The following is an 18783-nucleotide window of genomic DNA, read 5'->3' as shown; positions in this document are numbered from 1 at the left end:
CTTTTCTTCAGCTTTCAATTGCATGCTGCTGAAAGAGTTAAAACTACTATGCTACTAGAACATATAGGTCCCCAAGTTAGCAAATACCAAGTTAACCTCTTGCATCAAATCTTTGGTTTGGGGAAGCTATATAGGGTTTGCTGGAGCATTTGATGCTACTTTTTTTACAAATACAACAGACTGATTTTTCATTTTTTAAAACTTTCATCTAAAGGTAACAGTGTTCTGTTTAGGCATATAGATGATCTTGTTACATTTTGTAACATCCCTATAGGCAGCATTTCAGTGTTTGCCAAAATGGTTTTGTTTTGCTGCTTTGATAGCACATTTCCTTTTTTAAAATTACTTTTCCAGACTCTCTCTGGGATGTAAGGAATTGTTGCCAGTATGCTCTTCCACTGACTGTTGGTGGAATGGAGATTGATATCAATGTTCACAAAGTTGGGCGGCTTGTTTTTTCAAAACCAGTGATAAAATATTCAGATCTTCCAGTCATTGCTGATGTCCTGCACTTATTTAAGGGTTAATTTATTAAGTTTTAGCAGCTGAACACTTGATGCAAAAGCATTTGTTTAACACATCTGCATAGGTTGTTTTCTGTTGAACATGTTACTAAGAAATAGCTGCTGATGTGTATCTAAAAGCCTGTGACCCATTTGTCCAGTGTTTGCTTTTTTTTTTTTTTTTTTTACTTTTAAAAACCTGACTTTTCAAAATAGGATTTGGGAACTTGATGAAATTAATATATTTCAACAGTTTTTATGTGCTACTTTGTTGCTAACCTCTAAGCCAACAGCACTTTTGTACCTACTACTGCTCAGTGTGGAGGGTATTCCTGGTATGTCTTAATGTTTGGAGGCTGCCATATATGTATCTGTGGTCTCACAATTGGATAATCTTTTCTTTGGAAGCTGCCTTCTCCAAATAAAGTGAGACTCAGCAGGAAACTGAGCTATATGGATGAATTTCTTTCCTCGAGGAATTTTGCATGCTGGAATAGTATTTTTAGACTTGCAGAAAGTAGCAAGGTATAGCTGGTGTAGAAGAGGAAATAGCAGTCTGCTTTGGGTGACCACCACTGTTTAATCTTCCACTTCGCTAAGCAGACTTGCATTGATATTATATTAATATATTAACTCTTTTAAAATAGAGATGCATCCGTTCCCTCTGGAATATGCTGCACCTGATTCTGTCAGTCAGAAGCAAGTAGAATGGGTGTTGTCAGACCAGTTTGAGAGGCTTGCGTGCTGGCACAGTGAAGACGCCGATATAACTGTAAAGTTTAAAGTTGCAGAAAATTACTTGGGTTTTCATGTGGTTGTCAGTTTCAGATTGATATCTGTTCTCTGCTCCTTTTTTGTAAACGTCAGCATTCATGCAGTTATTTCTCACTTTGTTTCCAGCTGATGCTTGGGAATAATAGTGAGCTCAACAAGGGTTTGTGAAATTACAATTTTTGCATTTCTCAATGCCCTGTTAAAAAATAGAGTCCCGACTTTCAAGACAATGACAGATGATGTTGGGTTTTCCTTCTGTCACTGTAGGATGCCTGACTTGTACAGCCTGTTTCTGTGGTTTATTAAATCTTTGAATCGATGCCTGAATATAAAATAACTGTCCCATTGCACTTTGAATTTGGGCATTTAGAAGTCTAAAATGAAACAAGAGCCGAATGTGATAATGGCTCACTTTGTTTTGTGGTGTCTTGTAGTGGGGCTGTGCAAGTAATTCGGAACTACAATGCAGAGTTTCATAGAATGAAGCAGCCAAAACTTTGCAGACTCTAGTAAATGGAGGTCATAGTCTTAAAGGTACAGTGTATGTCTGCTTTGAAGTTGGGAAATTAGGGTAGTGATGAAGTTTTAATTTGATTTACTGGGATTTTACTGATGTACTGAAAGAAAGCAAAATTCTATGCATCTTTGAGGAATGCTTTACCTTCTGTAAGGATACAACTTATCTTTTCTAAAATACTCTCAGAAATGCCAGGTCAGGTTAATAACAAAAAGCTGGTTCGAGCACATTTCTGCAGACTTCTACCCTGACAGTATGTGACAGGTTGGCCTAAGGCATAGGACATGAGCAGTCTAGTTTTGGGAGGTACTGCTGCTTCCAGAATGCATTTTTCTTTGGTGAAGAGACATTTACCAATACCATCTGCAGCAAGATGTCAGGAGCAGCTTCTCTATGATAAATCATGAGGTTTGTATTCAGTCCCATCCTTTGTGTTCTATCAGGAATAATTGATCAGAATGGAAGTCATCTCTTTATCTAGAAATTTGCCAAACAAGTAGATAGTGGTTCTATTTGTGGAAGCAGGAAACTCAGCTACAAGAGCTGGGAAGCAGCATGTGACTAGTACCAGCCACTCTTGTGAGGAGCGATGCTACTGCTTGTTCTGTTGTTCTTGAGATTACATTACATAGGGACAAATTTTCATTCTGGGCTGATAGGTATAAATTTCATTTTGCAAGTGTTTCAGATTTGGCTTAGTGGTTAACGTGGTCCGATTAATAATGGTCCAGCTTATGGTCCTTTACTGCAGAAGAACCCATGGCAGCGTTCCTGGAGGAGATGAGTCTTTAGCTGTGGCAGCTGGCCTTAAAGCTGCTGCTTTAGCAGCGCCTCCCTGCTGTGGCACAGGAGACCACTCAGGTCTAAGAGGAGATTGGAAGGTGCTGGATCACCAGGGGCCTGAGACTGTTGGAAGTCCAAACGACTGCAATCTGAGACAAGTGGACTGTTGATGGTGGCTATGCAGTAATGAGATAGCCCCAGGAAAATAGTAATGCAGGTAGTTACAACATTGAAGTCTCATTTTGGAGCAGTCACAGCCAAGAGATACCTGGAGTTTGTAGGGCCACTGTATAAATAGTTACTGCTCCTTGTCTGAACACTTCAGAGTATTGCTTTTAGTGTCTGGTCAGCCCTGCTCTTGGCTTTGAAGCATGGCCTCCCTTAAGGTAAGACAGATAAGTCAGTGACATGGCTAGTGGTTTGCATGGTATGGCAGAAAAACTGATTTTCAGCAGTCGTGCTAACAGTGCATTAGTGTACTTAAGGCAGTTCTCTTGTAAAACGATTACATTCAATCTTTCTCCCTTAAAATAGAGAAGAGGGCTTTGTTCATCCTGGACATGCTCTGGGTGTGAAGAGTGCAATGCATTTACTCTGTAATGAGTGTGCTAAAATAAACGTTCAAAATATTTTTGCTTTGCTCTGTTTTGTCACCTGCAAATATACAAAATAAATGTGTTACCAAGCAGTTCTACCATAGTTATTCTGAATTGTGAGAATTAAAATTCCTGAGAAGCTGATGGCAGTTTACAGTGCCCTGTTGTCTGTATACATTTTAGTTATTATTTTATCAAACATTTGAAAACTCAGGGTAATATGTATTACTGCTTCATCTTTCTTATACTTGACAGCCCAGTAAATGCTTGTGTTAAAAGCTTTCTGATTTCAAACCACAGCAGTGTCAGTAGTTTGAGTAAACATGGAGGAGACTCTTAAGGGCTCAAGTTGCCAACTGTGAGTGCCAGAAGATAAAAAGGGTCTTGGAGAAACCTGCTCCTTCACTGCCAAGGTCTAGAATAAAAAGATCAGAAAACTGTCAGTATTTTACCTGAAACCTCTACTCACGACTTCTAGAATAGTCACTATTTTAACCACTAGATGGGGAGTGGGCTTAAGCGAAGTGGGTTTGGAAGGCTTTCCAACTATTATTCAGTCCTCATTTACATCACTTAGCAGGAATTCATAGAAGCAGCTTCTTAATTTTTTTTTTTTTTCGCAGTATACATAGCACTTAAATGTTGTCAGAAGTTCCTTTCTGAACTGTCAAAATAGTATTATTTTGGGATTTAGAAATGCCAAGTGCTTTGTCTTCTATGGGTGCTTTCAAGGACACTGAAATTACAGTATCTTGAAGTGTAGTCATAACTGGGTTTGAGGGATTGTGATCTCTTCAATGAAAGCTTCCCAGCAAAAAAGCCCCTAATCATTAGCAGCTGCTGTGGGGCAGGTCTGTAATAATCTTATTGTCAAAATTATTTCTTTGAGCTATTAAGAAAAACTCTGGATGTGCTGTGTTTATTGCTTGCATTTCAGTTAATCTGTGCAGTGCTACAATGTATGTTGGCTACCATTACACTACCTTACCATATAATGAAGAGCTCAGTTTTCCTCAAACTTCGCCTGGGTACATATGGAATGAATGATAGTAATGCTGATTCATTATTTCCAAGAATAACCAGTGGTGTGGGTTTTTTTATATATAGAACTGGCTGATGTCTCTGCACACCCAGAGCAGGAAAGCAGGCAGGTGTACTGTCTGGGTGTGAAAAGGCACAGTGTGCTCTCATGGAGCTGGTGTGCTATTCCAGACTTCTTTTTTCCTCCCTACTACAATGAACTCAATCCTCTTTCAAAATGAGTTGTCTGCTGTCTTTCAAATTTGTACAAGGTGCAGTATAATTTACCAGCAAGTGCATTACCTGATGTAGATATTCCCGCATGTCATAGAAAGGTTGAGAGAAGGTGTGGAAATAACCACTGCCATTCTTCATACTGGTATCTTTTCCTTGTTCACACGAGTTTGTACTGCAGTTCCTGGCCACAGCCTGGAAGCCCTTAGCATCGATTATGCATGGAATGGACACTTCTGTACTGCTTGGGTGTTTGTTGCTGTTTGTGGTCTGATAGTGATCCTAAGCACTGCTGGTCATGGGGAAGTGCCAGCAGTTCGGTCTCTAAGCTCATGTTTAGGGAGTTAATCTGCTGCAGACAGAAGCTTGATGGAACAGCTGTGCTTCAGTCTTAGATAGAGAAAAGTACAGCAGTTATTTTAAAATTGCTTAGATCCTCTTCTGTAAGGACAGGGTATTCCAGGAAACAACACAAAACTAGCTCAATTCAGATATTTATAACTTCAAGCGCAATTTAATTGTGCACACTGGGTAGTGTCAGTTCAGTGTCCAAAAACAGGTCCTTAAGCATCTTTTTTTGGTTCAAGCATTGGTAGCAAAACACTGAGTCAATTTAAATTGTTACAAGGCATGAATGCATAATTAAACTAATTTTGAGGGCAAGAATTGCATATGCCACCATGTAGCTTATAACAAGTCGTAAAGCTTGGAGAAACTTCTATGCTGTGGATGCTGTCTTTCTTTCCTCCTTTTTGTTAATAGGTATTTGCAAGATGTGTTTTGTCACTGCATGTGAGTATTGCAAGTGCCTTGTGGGTCAGAAGACCTTTTGAATGAAAGGGACCTGGTCTATCTGATGTACAGTTACATCTATATCATCTGGATTTTTGGATGAGAAACTTTGACCTGTGCATTACTTACATAAGAAGGGCCCAGAAACTGATGAGCGCTTTATAGCATGTTGCCTGTCTGTGATGAGAGATGTGTTGTCGGTGTGATGATCCTACATCATTATCTGATAGGAAAGGAGCAGCCTAGCAGGCTATAGTAAATCATATTGGAGTTGCAATATGTGTAGAAAGCAGAGGGTAGGCAAAGGTGTTGAAACAAAAAGTAAGCTGAACTGATAGGAGAATTTTTTAGTGCATAAGAAGAACTGTGGGCCCAATTGCTATGGGGTTGCTTGAGGGCATTCCACTTAGGTGGAATTATTGTTGCAATTAAACAGTAGTCCTTGGCGTTAAGTATCTTCAGCTTTAAATCTCTTCCTTGGAGACAGTCCAGTTAATTGGAATATATGTTGCTGCCTAGTTTTGTATTATTTATAACACTGACTATAATGCAATTAAAAAAGTACTTAAAAAAAATCTATGCAGTGACACCCAATAATTTTTTTTCTGCTGTTCAGCCAGACTCAGTTTCTTCTGTGCTAGCTGTTACACGAAGCAGATGCAGGAATATGTAGTGGTATATATCCAATATGCATCTAGTCTTTTCTGTGCATCCTAGAGAATTTGCATCCAAAATATGTAACTTTTGTTACACACGCTTTTACTTTAGTAAGACATGGAGGAGTGGGGCTAAATTCTTGGTAGAAGTTGTTTTTCCACCTTTTTAAAGAGATGCTGTCTTTTTTTTGGTGATCAAAGTTCTTATGATTCAAAGTAACTAAGAAGCACTTGCAATGTGGGTTGACCCATGTGAAATGCACATTTTGGGTTAAAAAAAACCCAATTCCCATTGAAATTATGTGTGCTTAGACACTATTATCCTGAAGTTTTTAATTGCATCCAAGTGTCTGTCAAAATTTCAAAGCAAATAAGCTATCTTGAATTGGGAGTGAACTTCTGCTCCTGGCTGTTCACTTCGTGGCAATGTAATGAATGCTATATTGTTTTGTTGCACCTCTATTAGCATAATATTGTTGAATTTTAACTCTCACTCATGCCTTTGTAGTCATCAGCAATGACTGATTTTCTTACTGTTGTCAGTCTTTCTTTAAGGAAAAACATACTGGAGACGGTGGTAAGAGGTCCTAGTTCTTGATCACATAACACATTGTCGATATTAAGGTTTACATAAAGTCTCTTTTAGTGACTTTTAGTCACTAAGTCTTTGCATTTAGTGACTCCTGTATTTATCCTGTGAAGTGAGTACACCGTGAGTGTGCTAGCATCGTTCAAGAATTCAGTGTCTGAAATTTTGAGTGTTGTTAGTACATTGCAATGGGAAGTAGAACAGGTTGTGTTAAGCCATCACAGGAGCTATTTTGGAAATTTCTGGGATTTTTTTGTTCAGTTTTGGGCCCCTCACTATAAGAAAGACATTGAGTTCCTGGAGTGTGTCCAGAGAAGAGCAACAAAGCTGGTGAAGAGGCTGGAGAACAAGTCTTACAAAGAGCGGCTGAGGGAACTGGGGTTGTTTAGGCTGGAGGAGAGGAGGCTGAGGAGAAGGCCTTATCACTCTCTACAGCTATCTGAAAGGAGGTTGTAGAGAGGTGAGTGTTGGTCTCTTCTCCCAAGTGGTAGGTGTTAGGACAAGAGGGAATGGCCAAAAGCTGTGTCAGGGGAAGTTTAGATTGGACAGTAGGCAAAATTTCTTCACTGAGACAGCACATGCTGCTCAGGAAGATGATTGAGTCACTGTCCCTGGAAGCGTTTAAAAGGCAGGTAGATGACGTGCTTGCAGATGTGATTTAGTAGTAGATAGGTACGGTTGGAGGTGATGATCTCAAAGGTCTTGTTCCAACCTTTGTGTCTTTTTGTGATTCTATGGACATTTGAAATTAAACATTGTGTATGTTATTTCCTGATGAACGCGTACAGGATAATAAATAAAAGCAAAGTAACTGTCTCACTGCAAGTCTTGTGTAGCTATGACGTGCTGGATAACGAAGATTTAGGGCAGTATTAACATTTCTGTATTACGATTTTACAGTTTGGGGACATTCTCTTATGTGAGCGCGGGAGGGCTCGATAGCTCTTAACAGCATGTGATCTCATTCCTTATGTAGACAAAGTTTCTTGTATGTGTTGTGGGGGTTGTTTGTATAAGTACAAAAGCAAAAATGTTCTCTCACAATGTTTTTTTATGTACTTAGTTGATGTTAACTCTTTTTTAAGTAGTGACAAATGCATATATTGTAACTGTACTAAAACCCATCCTTCAGGAAGAGAAATGAAGCATTAAGACTATAGCTGTGTATTTATAATTTTTTTTTGCCAGTAGGTTCTTTTCATTAGTGAAAATTGAGAAATTTTCAGTATTGATCTTTTTTTTAATCTGCTCGCTTTTGCTGATTCAGAGTTTTAATAATTTATTCGTAATCAGTTAATTTTAGGTGTTTGTACTTTTGATGTGATCCTATTCTTATTTAAGGAATAGTGAACCTTATGACCACTGGCTTAGTAGATTTCTTAAAGAAAATAGATGTTTGGGAGAAGCAAGTAGCCCAGGGAGTGGAGTCAGAGGTAAAAGGCACCTACCTTGTTGATGCCATGAAATCCATCCGCTAACAGATTGTGAACAAAGAGAAAAGGTGCAGGAAGGAAAGCAAAAGACTTGAGACTCACAGCTTATCTGAGGAACACTTTTCTTGTTAAGAAGTGATGGGAACAACCTATTTGATTTCCTTAACCTGAGAGGGGAAATGTGTGGGGTCCCAGGTCCCGTTTCAAATGGGTTGTATGGGTAATTCAGGTCTTAGAAAGGAAAATAAAACTGAAATGCTGTATGAAGCAGGAGAAGTTGACCTCGGGAACTTCATGACCTAATGATGAAGCGTGGACCGCAAGAAGCTGCGTGAACATACTGGAGAAAAATCCTTCTGTTGTGCTTTTTCTGTGGCTCTCTGAGTACCTGCTCTTGATTGCTGTCACTGTTACTTTTCCTCTGGTAAAAGAAGGGTTGGAGGAGAGGAGAAATAAGGAAGACTAAGATGAGGGTGAAAGCTGTAAACTTCAAAAAGAAACAGAGCAGAGCAACTTCTGTTCTCACTATTCCTCCAGGAGATGGTGGATGGTGCTCAGTGATATTCTTTAGAGTTGGAAGATACTAGGGGATGTGGTAGGTGTAGTTTTGTCAGGAAGACTGAGGAAGAAGCCCTGTGACTTAATGGGGTCTTAAATCTGGGGAGCAGATACTAGAAAAGGAGGGAGGAATGGTAAGCAGAATCTCATAAGATGGAGCTGGAAGAAAACTGCAGTGTGCACCAGGATCACCTTCTTCCTGCAGAATATGCATGCCCGGATCTGTGGACTGCTGCTGGAGGTGGCATTCTTGACTTGATGATCATATTAAAAAAAATCTAAGTATGGCAGTCCTTATCTTCTATATAGCATGAAGGAACTTGGTTTGAGGGATAAAGGTTTTGGGAGAGCAGAATTACCGAGGGCGCTCTGTGTTTGCTGGCCTGTGCACTGACCCGTTTCCCATTACAGGATCTTGCCACAAGGAGCAAGCCTATGAAAGCTAGCTCTTAGAGAAGGAAATAGTGTGGATTATGGGTAAGGGAGTTCTGGGTAAACATAAAATTACATTGTATTTTAAGTGGAGTGCAATCCTAAGTGGAAAGAGTATGGGCTTTTCTATGATTAATTTTATTAGTATTTTCTGTAGGTTATTTTTGTCAGCATTGTCAGTGTTACGGCGCTACTTCAGAGTTGGTTTAAAAAGCTGCCTTGGTATAAGCATTATAATCACAGGCAGCCTCATGTTGAAAAGAGCTTACGACTTACATAGTTAAGAACAGAAACATGCTGGAGAAAAAGTGCATGTGGTGAACTGTAATGGCACTGTATTTAGCAGAGCTTTTGGGGCAAGTTTATCTGAGAAATGAAGAAATGGAAGAAAAAAGAAAAGGGCAGTAGTGGGAGAGGAGAATTAATAGCAATATGAGAAGAGGTGAAGTATAGTTAGGTGAGACATTGAGAGCTGGGGAGCGAAGGGATTGAATAAGCAAGTCATTTATTTAGTGGAAACATCAGATAAATACCTCAGGAGAGATGAGAGTGTTAATGTGGCTTCCAAGTGACATGATGTAGGTGGTTTTCACAAGCAAACATAGTGTTCATTGTAAATGTATAAGCTGAATTTTTTATAAAGATCACAGATCTCTTCCTCCACCCACACTTTTCCTACAGGTCTTGATTTCATGCTTTCTGTTCGCTGTAAAATGTATTTATCTTTTTACCCACAGTCATAAGATCCAGTTTTAGGAGAAAAACCCAAACTTGATCAGTGGAAGCAAAAGATCACATTCCCTATAAATGTGGTTGTGTCAAGTGTAAAAGTGTTCTCCTACATACAGACTGAAGAACTCCTGACATTTGCCTGTAAGCATTAAGCTTGTCCCGTAAGGCCCAGGCTGCTCAACATATGCTGATACAAGAGATGATATGCTTCCCTCGATTAGAGGGGGGAATAACTTAACTGAGGCAATCAAACTGGGAAAAAAAAATTGCAAGCCTGGTTTGTGTACATCCTACTCATCTGTCCTCCTTCTCAATGCAGTCAAGGAACGTATCCGACAACCACCTACCATACTCACCTTCCCATGCTCTCTGCATGGCTTGAATTCCCTTGTCTTCTCGTTGTCTGCCCTTGTCGACCTGTGTCTGTCCTTCTAATGCTGATGCTAGATATACGCCCCTCACCTTCTGTGCTTGAAGACGCCAAGGGGATGCGTGGGGTGGCAGCTGTTATGTAATGAGAACATAAAATAATTAGCATCCACAAGGATCTGAATTAAAGAAGGTATGGTGTTAAGATACTGCGTTGAAAATACTGAGACTTGAAGGAAAGATAAACTTGAATGGATAACTCTTGCTGTGGGAATTCCTAGCTTGGTTCTTGTAAAAGCTCAGCAAAATTTTGAGTAGCTAGTTTACTAGTCTGTAAAGTAAAGAGTTATAGCTGAGACAAATGAGGGTTATTGGGATCATAAAATATATATTATATAAATAAATAAGTAGTGGCCAGTGGGCCAAGGAAGGTTATTCTGCCCCTCTGCTCTAGTGAGACCACACCTGGAATACTGCATTCAGCTCTGGAGCCCTTATCACAGGGAGGGCATGAATCTGTTGGAGCAGATCAGAGGAGGGCCACTGCAGTGGTCAAAGACTTGGAACACCTACTCTATGAAGAGAGGCTAAGAGAGTTGGGGTTCTTCAGCTTGGAGAAGAGAAGACACTGAGGAGACCTTATTGCAGTCTTTCAGTACTTAAAAGAAGCTTATAAGAAAGATAGGGAAAATCTTTTTAGCAAGCCTGTTGCGATAGGACAAGGGGTAATGGTTTTACACTAAAAGAGGAGAGGTCTAGATTAGATATTAGGAAGAAGAATTTTAGGTTTTTTTTTTTGCTGAGAGTGGGCTGAAACACTGGAACAGGTTACTCAGAGACATGGTAGATGCCCCATCCCTGGAAACGTTCAAGGTCAGATTGAACAGGGCTCTGACCAGCCTGATCTAGTTGAGGATGTTCCTGCTCTCTGCAGGAATTTGGACTAGATATCCTTCATAGTCCCTTCTAACCCACCCATTCTATGATTCTATGAATTTTATCACAAAAAAACCCCAAAACACACACACTTGGAAGCAATTCTTTAGTGCTGCTTTGGGGATTTTTGCGCAAGCTTCTTGTGGTTACTTTCTAAAGCTCTTAGGTGAACGTGCTCACTTTCTAAAGCTGTAAGTCAAGGGGAGGCATATTTTACAGCTCGCTAAACTATTATTTGTTTGTGATACAGAAACAAGTTCAAAGTCTGCCACAACACAACTGCTTTTTGATAGCAGTATTAGAGGGGGGAGATGGATCACTTACACCCCTCTCTGCCAGTTTTGGCATGCTTCTTTTTGCCAAGCCAGCTGATGCACTATATTTGGAAATGCGGCTGTGTCGGGTGTAACCGAGCTTATTCATCGTTGCTGTCAGTGTACTCTCTATTTGCAGAATGCTTTCAGGAATTTTCAACAATGTTCATTTGAAAGGAAACATGGCACAATACTTAACCTATTCACCGGCAGACGACCAGAAAAGCAAACTTGAAAGAAAAAAAAAAAAGCTCAAACCACTTTTCCACTGAAATATGTATTGCTGCTGCTTCAAATGTTTATGAACTCTGCAGTTCATCTCAGTCCTGCAGGATTTTTCAGTTTGTTTTTCTCCACATGTCATGCAGCTGTATTTTATATTGCTACTTTTGTTGTCATGTGTGTACTGGCAAACAGCCTGTCCTTTCATTGCTGTGTTGAGAAGCAGGCTTATAGTTTTCTTTATAAACAATAGTTTTAGTCATTTGCAAAAAAAGATGCTTCATATCTGAAGTTTTATTTCAACTTAAAAAATACTGTTTATTGTGAAGTTAGAAATCTTTTCAGAATTTCAGGGATTTTTGTAGAATTGAAATCTAGCTCTAAAATCTGTTTCACAAACTAACTTTTTATGAATGTAATTTTAATTACTAAAGTGTAGTTTCACTTAATTTCTCCATATTGAGTCTCATGTTATCAGTATAACACATGATTTGTTGGTCGAATATGGCAGAGGACATTGCTCAACTAAACTTTTTCTTGCCAAAAGTAAAACCTGATTATATGTTGTTAGTTTTCAGAGATTTTGATCTCTGAAATAGATCAGATCTATTTTTATATTATGTATTATATATTACGTAAGTTATATTATGTGGGGTTTTTTAGTACTAGGTTGCTCTACTAGATTGGTATTTGGAATATGTTTTCTGGACAGCCATGCATAGCAGCAATTCCTTTCAAATTATGGCTTTTACTAAACAATGCGTGTCAAATGCATTACATTTTACATAGTTGTATCAGTTTCATATAACTGAGCAGTGAGCGGAGATGAGTAATGTAGGAAGTGGAGATCTATTTTTCCGATTGGCAATTAGATAAAAAGTACAGTTTTGATTAGGATGGATGATTCCTCAAAGGAAAATACTTCTGTAACAAGATATCTCTAGATATCAGTCTGCTGGTTTTGCTTTCTTGTGTGAGATAGGCTTGCTGATTTAATCATGCATGCAAAATATTTTCTTTATAGAAATTCTGATGACTAAGAAGCAATGGTTTAGACAGGATACATGCATCAAAGGACAGAGGGAAGATACTTGCAGAGCTTATTTTGTGTTCATATATTGGTAGCATCCTGTGAAAAAATGCATTTCTGATTATGATGCCATCAGTCTGAGCTCTCCAAACTTTGTTTATCTTATGATATCTTTGCTGCATGTTATCTGAGCAATAGCAGCTGTGACAGATCTTATATTAGCCTTGAATTTCTTACTTGCATCGAGTAGATTTCAGTTATAGATTATATTTCAGCATCTAAACCAACATTCACCTGCAACAGTAATGCAAATAGCGTTGTTTAAATTTTTCTTTTCATCACATTTGGGAAGCTGATGTTCACATACTTTAAAATCAGCTTTATCTTTAGATATAATTCTTGGCAATGCCTCCAGTGCTAAAATAGATTCTCACTACTAACGTTTCATACGGGAGAAATTAAAAATGTGGTGTGTTACACCAGTACATGAAGCTGTATGAATACGGAGCACATTGTTCTGATCGTATGGTGACACTTTTCATGTCTCCATGTATAATATATGCATGGTTGTCTCTTTTTTTTTTTTTAAATAACATCTAGCAATGAATGCAAGAGGAATGAATTTAGCCATACATAAATACAACTTGAAATAAATACAACTTGAAAAAAAAGAAGGGGGGTGGAAAAAAAAAGCTGCAGTATTTTGGTAGTTGTGTTTGCAGAATATTTACTTTTTCATCTTTTTATTGATCAATAAACTTACTTTGCTCTTAGAAATAAGAAAGCGAAGTCCTTCAAAATAATTGGTTGTTCACCTTATCTTAATAGTTATGAGCACCTTGATTGATATAAACTATACGTCAACATAATTTCTAACTTGTAACATGGAATATACTGAGTGCTTTAATTTTCTGATGATACTGAAGATGCAGAGGGCTGTAGTAAGGGTAAATGCAGAAAAACATTTGTATGAATCAACACAAAACTGTATTGTTCTTGCCCTGAAGATTTTGGACTCTGTCCCCAAACCTCCTGTTGGATCCGTTATAGGCCCATCTGACTTGCTTTCCCTTAAGAGCAGAAGGATCTAACTCACGTGTAACAGGATGGCATATGAGAGAGGGGAACACTTAAGTGAATGGGTGATGTGCAATTAAAGCTTTCATGAATGGGAGATCCTGTACTAAGAGCTCTGTTTATCATCTACAGGTACAAGAACATTACTAGAGAGAAAAAAAAAAGGGAAATATATGATGGGATGACCGTGAAAATAAACTTTTCTAAGTTCTTTTTTTTCTTGGTATTGTTCCTCTATGGCTTTGTCTTACACCGTGTTATGGCAGGTTGGCCATTTATATTGATCCTATTTCCAGTTTGAAGTATTAGAAATTCAACACGGATCTCATAACAAGCATTACTCCCTGCTTCATATGAGGTGAAAAATGTTCTCAGATCTCGTATCAATTATAATTCCATGTGGTAGAGCAAAGCATTTCAAGAGGATGTCCAGTGCACCTTTACAAATTTCCAGGGGTGTGAGCAGCCATTGCAATTACATTGAAATTGTGGGATCTCACCTTACGAGCCTGCACATGAGAGCTTTTAGTGGTAGAAGCTGTATTAAGAGAGTGTTATGCAGTTCAAGGGGGACTGATAAAATTGAGCAGCTCAGGTGGGTTGTTTAAGCCTCTGATATCTGCTAGAGAGAGATAAAATTGGGGGTAGGAGAGGTTAGGATTTCACAGTTGCCATGAGCTCAGGGATAGTCTTGTTCCTTGCACTGTTTGGTGTTGGAAGATGAAAGAGTTTGGTTTGTTTGCTTTCCTTTTTGAAAACACCTTATAGTTTTGCCTTAGATTTTTTCCCCCTTAGTTATGAGGTGGTGTCTTTTGAGTCAGTTCTGAGGTCCCTTAATTTTGAGTTAATAATTTAACTCTGTCAACTTTAACTTGCTTCCTGATAATTGGAAGTTATTATTTAAAATAAGCCTTGGGCATGGCAGTTTCTTGTTTGCTCTAATTTTAATGGAAAACAAAAGCAGACAGGTTATGTACTTTTCCCACGAGTAGTTTTTTAATGTGTAGCATTTGTATTTAAAAGATCTGCCCTATACAGTTTCTTAACATATGGATTGCAATTGTTTTTGCCTTAGTCAGTGTGGAGAAGCAGCTTTTCAGCTGCTGGTTGGTACATTCCAATATTAGTTGCAGCTGCCAAAGACTAAAACTTTGGTAGAATATGAGAGGAAGTATTTTATTTTGGGTAAGCTAACTACTCTGATCAAGGATTTAGGTCCTGCACCTGGGATGGGGCAATCCCTTTTTTCAGTACACAATGGGGGATGATGTGATTGAGAGCAGGCCTGCAGAGAAGGACTTTGAGGTGCTGGTGGATGAGAAGCTCAACATGAGCTGGCAAGTGTGCTCACAGCCCAGAAGGCCAACCGTATCCTGGGCAGCCTCAAAAGAAGTGTGGCCAGCAGGTCAAAGGAAGTGATTCTGCCCCTCTATTCTTCTCTTGTGAGACCTCATCTGGAATACTGTGTCCAATTCTGGAATCCTCAACGTAAGAAGGAGATGGAGCTGTTGGAACGGGTCCAGAGGAGGGCTACAAAGATGATCAGAGGGCTGGAGCACCTTCCATATGAGGACAGGCTGACAGAGTTGGGCTTGTCCAGCCTGGAGAAGAGAAGTCTCATAGGAGATCTTATAGAGACGTTCCAGTGCCTGAAGGGGGCCTATTGGAAAGCTGGGGAGGCGCTATTCATAAAGGCTGGTGGGGACAGGACCAGAGGGGACTGGTATAAATTGGAGAGGGGCAGATTTAGACTGGACATTAGGAAGAATTTCTTCACCATGACAGCGGTGAGACACTGGCACAGGTTGCCCAGGGAAGTTGTGGCTGCCCCATCCCTGGAGGTGTTCAAGGCCAGGCTGGATGGGGCGTTGGGTGGCCTGATGTAGTGGGATGTCCCTGCCCATGGCAGGGGGGTTGGAACTAGATGATCTTTAAGGTCCCTTCCAACCCTAACTATTCTATGATTCGATGATAAAAAGATCCTTTTTATACACACAGACTGTTCAGGACACTTGGAATGTAAAGTGCTATCTCTATACAGTGATTTTCAATTTTTTTTTTTTTTTCTTAATTTTACTGTGGAGTGTGTGAGAACTTAAAGCAGCTTGGAGTGAGATGATCTTGATGACTCAGGCAGCTGAAATCTTTCAAATGTCTGGAGTTACCTGAATGTGTCTGACTCGCCTTTCTCTGTGAAGCAACGGGACATAGATGATATGCTATATAGGTTGCCCATATAGAGGTAAAAACGTCAGTTGCAATAACATGTAGAATCATAGGAGAATGTAGATGGGAAGGGGCCTCTAGAGAGCAAAAGGCTTGATTTTCTCCTTTAACTTCAAAGTTGAATTGGGTTGTTTAGGGCCGTGCTGAGTCAAGTTTTAAAATTCCCAAGCTTGCTTGGAGGTGCAGTTAAATCTCCAAACTGTTCCAGGGCTCAACCACTCTCATGATGAGCATCCTTATGCCTATTTGGAATTTCCCTGACAGCATTGTGTGACTGTTGCCCTTTTGCTGCGCTTACCTCAAGAGAATCTCCCTCTCTACCCACTGTATATCTGTTATAAGGTGAAGGCTCTAGTGAGCTCCTTTTCTTCTCCAAACTGGACAAACCCAACATCCTCATCATGTCTCTCATCTCACATGTCAGCCCTTTTGCTGTTTTGCACAACCTCTGAACGTGCTCCAGGTTGCCAGTACCTCCTATGCTGCTGCATGGCCCAAAACTATACAGACCTCTAAATGTGGCCTCACCGGCACCAAGCAGAAGGGAATGGTCGCCTCCCTTGACCTGCTGTTTATGCTCTTGCTTATGAAGGTCAAATGATGGTTAGTTTTCTTTGCTTTAAGGGTGCACTGCTATCAACTTGACTCTGCTAGAGTCTCCAAATCCTTTCTGCAGAGCTACTGCCTGTCCAAACTGCAGCTGTAATGTTGTATAGGGCTTTTTCCTACCCAAATGCAGGATTCTTTAACTTTATAAAGTTCCTGTTGGCCACTTCCTCCAGTTTGTTGAGGTCCATCTGAATGGTGGCCCTGCTCTGCAATGTGTTGACTGCTTTCCCCATTTTGTCATCTGTAAATTTGCTGAGGATGCTTTTCTGTCCTAGCATCCACATCTGATTAAGATATTGTCCAGTATTGACCACTGAGAAATACTGCATCTAACCAGTTGGCAGTTAGACTTAGAATTATTGCCCAGAACTCTTTGAACCTCATGGTCCAAGGAATTTTTTGTCCACCTTGTTTTCCACCTCTTTGGTCTGTGTCTCCTGAGCTTGACAGCTAGGATGCTATGGAAGATAGTGTTAAAAGCATTGCTTTCATCAAAGAAACTGGCAATCATCAATTCTCCCTGATCCTCAGAGCCACTTATTTCTTCAGAAGGCAGTCAGGCTGTTTGTACCCGGTTTGCCTTCAGAAGCCTGTTGTCCGATCCCAGTCACATTCGTGTCCATCACGTCTGGAAATAGCTTCTCTTTGGGACTCACTCTGTTTTGTACAGTAAATGAGGTGAGACTGATTACGATCTAGTTCCCTAGATTTTCTACCTTTTCCTGCTTCCACCTTGCCTTTCTGTTGGGTTTTGTTTGTTTGTTTACCTGTTTCCTGTCATAGGCAATTACCATGACTTTGCAAGATGTTAGCTGGCAACCTTCCAGTGACACCAACTAGCTTTCTCAGTACCTTGGATGCTTCTTGTCTGGTCCTCTGTACTTGTGTAGAACCAGCTTACCTAAATTGTCTTTTAACTTGATAGCTCCTCTCCCTCAAGCTTTACTACTCGATGCAGAAATCTGGGAAGCCTGAGAGCAGAGCTTGCTGGTACAGAACATGCCCAAGGTGCTGGCTACCTCAACTTTTTCCATACCTTTCATCACTAGGTTGCTTCACAATTTAGCAGCTGAATTACTCTTCTCTCAATGTGTCATTTGCTGATCGTATACCTGTAGAAGCATTTCCTCTTGCCTTTCACATCCCTGTTCAATAGCAACTCCAGACAACTTTAGCCTCCCAAATTCAGTCTCTGCTTGTCCAAACAGTGCATCTACGTTCTCCTCTTGCTGCCTGTACCCACCTCCACTTAACATGTTTCTGTTTAGTTTGAGCTTGGTCAGTGAGGAATCCCGTGTACAGTCAGCTGGCCTCCTGCTGATTTTCTTGCATGTTGGGAAGGCTTGCTTTTGTGCTCTGAGAAGAGAATTCAGAAAGATAACTGTCTGTCTTGGGCTCTTTTGTAGCTTCCCAGGGCATATTGCTTACCATTCCCTGAGCAAGCCTCAGCTCTACTGTTCTGAGTCCAGAGTCTTTAATTTGCTTCTTTCCTTCCTTCCTTTAGTCAACATATTGTGCTGCCATTTCAAAATTACTGTATCCATGGCTGATGTTGGATTTGTTAACTGCTTTGGTGCCCAAATGTAACCATTTTTGTGAAATGTATAAAAAGGGGAGGGGAGCCTGAGGCACGCCTCTGGCTGGATACAGCCCTGCCTCAGCCATGCGCCCAGCGCTGTATGCCTTGCTTTGCTGACTTTATATCACAGTAAAGAGATATTTTATACTCTTGGAATTTTAGTCTCCAGAGTGTGTTTATAACTATATACATGAGTGCTTCTTCTTTGTTCATGAGTATTAGATCCTGTGCAACCCCTCCCCTAGAAGCTTGTTCAGTGCTAGCATCAAGAAATGCTCCCAGCGCATGTGAGAAATTCTCTGGAAATCTCATGCCTTGCTACCCTGCCCTTCCAGTAGATGTGTGATTTAAGTCCTCCAAGAGAACAAGGCTCTGAATATTAGAAAACAAGCCTAGGATGATGTTCCATTTATTGTGGTAACTGGAAATAAGTTTTCCTTAACTAGTTGTCTTCTTGAAGAACAAGAAGCTGCCTCAAAGATATACATATGATATTTTGATTTTGGTTTGAAATGTAATACTTAGTTTTCTGTTAATTTTGAATTACTGTTTTGATGCAGTCATAAATACTAATGCAGCTGATGAGGTAAAATAACCTGGTTTTATATAGCATGGATACTTTGATATCCATAACACTGGTTCACAATTAATGAATTTTCAAGTGATCTGAATGATTTTTTTTTTTCTCTTTCTTTCTCTCTCTCTCTCTCTCTCTCTCTAAGATTTCTGGTTTCTAATTACCCTGAGGTAATTAGTGTGCAACTACATGAAGTATTGCTTCAGACTGCACTGTACGGCTGCC

The 18783-nt window shown here is 39.9% G+C and overlaps 1 protein-coding gene across 4 annotated transcripts in view; it reads left to right on the top strand.

Moving 5' to 3' along the window:
• Positions 1-18783, top strand: part of SETD3 (SET domain containing 3, actin histidine methyltransferase) — a 62639-nt gene that overhangs the window by 6211 nt on the left and 37645 nt on the right. The window lies entirely within an intron of this gene.

This window comes from Cuculus canorus, chromosome 5 (assembly GCF_017976375.1).
Source record: "Cuculus canorus isolate bCucCan1 chromosome 5, bCucCan1.pri, whole genome shotgun sequence".
Taxonomy (NCBI): Eukaryota; Metazoa; Chordata; class Aves; order Cuculiformes; family Cuculidae; genus Cuculus; species Cuculus canorus.
This window is presented reverse-complemented; position numbering and strand designations above follow the sequence as displayed.